The sequence below is a fragment of the Bremia lactucae genome, linkage group LG10 (assembly GCF_004359215.1).
Source record: "Bremia lactucae strain SF5 linkage group LG10, whole genome shotgun sequence".
In the NCBI taxonomy this organism is placed as follows: Eukaryota; Oomycota; class Peronosporomycetes; order Peronosporales; family Peronosporaceae; genus Bremia; species Bremia lactucae.
The window spans coordinates 4,015,434-4,019,419 of record NC_090619.1 but is presented as its reverse complement, the minus strand read 5'-3'; positions in this window follow the sequence as shown (position 1 = coordinate 4,019,419).

Here is a 3,986-nt window from a genome sequence, read left to right as displayed (position 1 = left end):
TTTAAGTCTGCTCGTGTTAGCACGCCTATTTACCTTACAAGCTCTTCGATCACATGGGTAACGTCTAATATACCGGAACCCATGGATCTTAGCCTCGTTTTGGAAGGAAGTGAAGCATTTTAAGCTGTACAACAGCAGAAGCTGTATAATTCTTATGTGGTCGGAGACCGAGTTTTATTGAACGCTAAATATCTATTTACCAACTTGGTTTCCGCGGTCTTTAGAACCAAATTGCGCCCGCGCTTTATTGGACCATTTACGGTCGTGGCCAAGAAGGGTCTAGCTTACACGCTAAACTTTACTAGCAAGCTGCGTAACACCCAGTGCTCTATGTCGGCATGATTAAGCCATATCGGGGCCCTTCCTACGTGGACTTAAAGGCGTTTGCGCCGAGACAGGTGGTCGTGTCGCAGATTGCTCCATCCTCACTAGGATGTCCAGCTGGCCCTCTAAACGAGGTTTCTGACGTTCCAGCATCGAAAGACGATTTTGAACCGCCTGAAAAAAGCCCTCAACCCGATCAAGGCCCTCGCGAAGAAGTGCACCTCGTGCTTTAGAGCATCCGATGCTTTCGTCGAGATTTCGACCCCCTTACGCGCTACTTGATGCGCGAGGGAACCTTCTATTTTTCGTGGAGAACTTTTAAAGCGACGCCATCTAAGAGCCAATACCAGTATTTGGTCAAGTGGCTGGGGTACCCCTCTTTTGAAAACTCTTGGGAGTTTGAAATAATATTGCCCGTACGCCGTTGACGTTCTAAGCGCCAAGATCAGGGTCAACTTGCGTCAAACGACGCTTCCCACCACCAGAAGTGGGAATAGCTGGATCTATAAACTTAGTGCGGCTTCGATACATGGTTGCATGGTCAACTGAAGCCCTATATCGTTTTAGGCATAAATTCCAGACGTAACTTGCCTTTCGCATTAAGCTTGGAGAAATCGAAGCGAAGCTTCCGTTTCAAACGAACATCAGCCACATTCGCAGACTCTCTAATATTCTAAATATTGCGGAGGTGCCGGGTTCGAAGGACCCAGTTCTCAAACGAAGCGTCTTTTTCGCTTTTTGATTTGGTTGTATCAAAACGATCGGAATTTTTCTGATTGAAGTCACCGAAGCCTCACGGGCCTGATCACGCAAACCCGTCAGATATTGACTTGGAGTCATTACTCTTGGTGTAAGGTATCGCTCATGAAGAGCGTCGCGAGCAGCGAGCTCCTCCGGCGTCCTCGCCATCGACCGAAGATCCAGATGGCCAAGCTGTGACCCGTGATCTCTTTAAGACGCTCTTCCACACTAAGTGAAGTGATCGGTATTCACTGCGAGCTTTAGCTATCTCTGCAGCTCGACGACGAGCTCGATCCTCTATTTGGATTGCCCGCTCTTGCTCGTATTCGTGATTATATTCGACTCAGAATCTTGTGGTCTGCGCAATGCAATTAAAACATCGGCGGCACCACGTTACGGAACGAATTCGGAGCCCGCCGACGTTCATCCTCGTGAGGAGGCGTGAAAGAGCGACGCCTTTTTTCTCATCCTCCGATGGAGTGTGACTTTCATAGTCCACCATTCCCTCATCATCGAGGACGGTGCTAAGAGTCTGTGACTCACGCTTAGTTGTCATGGGACAAAGGAATGCAAAACACAACCAAACGGTAATCTATTTATGTTCCAATCTCAAAGAGGGTTTAAAGCGAATGTTGTCACTCGGTGTCATCAGTCTGATAGGGGAGGGCGTAATGGGGCACACATTGGTTGGAGAACCGTTGTTGTGGTACATTTACTTTATGGGTTAAATACCCTTTTATTCTATTTAAAATAGTTGATTACTAAAATCCCATTTATTATGAGTAACAAATGTGGTCGCCGCCAGATATAAATCTGGCGGCCAAAATCTATTATAAATTAGCTAGGGTAAGGTTTTATAGCTAACTAAGTAAATAAAGTTCAGTTCCCCTTTTAATTTTAAAAAGCGTTTTGTGCCTTCCTAAGGCTTGCGCATTGATTCTATGAGACAAAAGCCTTTCTAAGGTACATACTCTCGGGCATTAACGCCACTTGGTTCTACGAGCCCCTAAATTTCTTGAACAAGGATTCATTAAGCTTTAATAGCTTGTACGGCTCCCTAAATTGTTAAACTCATTAGTTCTATAGAACTAAGAGACTCTTTGAGTCTATAATCTTCCTCTGACTTAAGGAGCGAGGTAGCTCCGCTAGAGCATGAATTACATACGTGGAAGTTCAAGATGCAAATGGTGCTGGAGGAGAGTGTCGAGCATGGGTCTAAGGCAAATTGGCTGAGCACTCCTACTACCGCGGCAAAGTCGGGGCCTGTACCTACCATAAGGTATTTGCGAAGAAGCGGCTCAGCCATACCAGGCCAGAACCGGTATGTAATGGTAAATTCCGAAATTGACGTCATAGCGGGACGTCATGGGGATTACGGCAGTAGATGACATCAGTGGCTTTTAAAAAAAAGCTCTATACGCAATGATTAGCAGACGTTATGGTTGGCTTAGAGGCAGCAATAGGCTTGCGAACTGAGTCCCTTTAATATATTTACGTTGCATTTTGCCAATCGTCGCTCACTTGACCGTTTCAATATGCTATGAGCCCAAAACCCGCCTTCTTTGCCCCCGATTGTGACTTCGCCCACGCCATAAACTCCACATCCATAACTCTTCTCGCATTGACAAGTTTGATGACATCAATTTACATACGTGGAAATTTAAGCTGCAATTGGTGCCGGAGGAGAGGGACGTGTTGGAAGTGACAAAGGAAAAGGTGAAGCTCGAGCACCTAAACAATGCGCTGGACCAGGCGACTTACATGCGTAAGCCCTGGAAAGCGATCTTTTGTCTTGCGATGGAAAATTCGCTGGTGCCGTTGGTCCGCTAGGCAAGTTAAGCGCGCGATGCATTGTTGCGGCTGGTAAGACTCTTCGAGAAGAAGAGCTTCGCGCATAAGTTCTTTCTTCGTTGATGCTTCTTCAAGCTTAAAATGGATTAGAAGAATGTGTTGGAGCACATTGACAATTTATCGATCCTGGCGGAGCGGCTAGACGCAGTGGGAGCTTCGGTCAGTGAAGACGACTTGGTCATCACGCTTTGAAAAGTACCAGTGATTCGTTTGAAATCCTGATCACGGTACTGAAGTCAGGAGCAGACTTGCTGTCGTGGGAGCTGGTGACGTCTCGACAGTTGCACGAGGACACGATGCACAAAAAACAAGGTGGCGGCGCTGATGAAGTTGCGCACGTCACGTTCAAGTGTTCATGTCGAGCGACCATGGAAAGCGCAAGGGAGTATGACAAGCGCCTGTAAAGACTAGGAGCGCGTGTCATTATTGTGGTGAGCATGGACATTGGATTGCTAAGTATCCAGTGGTAATGTAAAAGTCAAGTGAGCACTAGTTGGAAAAAAGTAAACATATGATAGTCTTTAATTCATAATCTCTTTTCCTAAAGTGATATTTAGAGTTACTGAGCCCAGACGCAACCTGTCCTACGCTAGCCAAATTAATATTGCCAATCGTTGCTGTTCGGCTTCTCATCCTTGGTCGGAGACCAATCTTCAACACTTCCCCTCACCGACAGCCTCAAACAGTACAATCATTCCCCCCAAATACATCCCACTAGTCGTACATTAGTACAACTCGCCCGTTCCTGCGGCCAGTTACATTTTAGCTCAATTGATCGTAGTTTCCAGCACTGTAACGGGCTAAAGTTGCCCTAATGTTACACAATCCCCGTTAAGTACACTTGGTGTACTTAAGGGGATGGTCAATTACTAAATAATAGTAATTAGACCCAACACTCGGGTGTGGTGCGCAGTTGTGACCAACCCTTGTGGATGTGATGCACATGGGTGCATTCACATTAGGAGGGATGACGCCCAGCGTCATCCGTGATGACGGCTAGCGTCATCCGTTACGCGAGGTATCTATAAAGATACGCTCGCAATACATATTAAATGATATCTATAGAGATA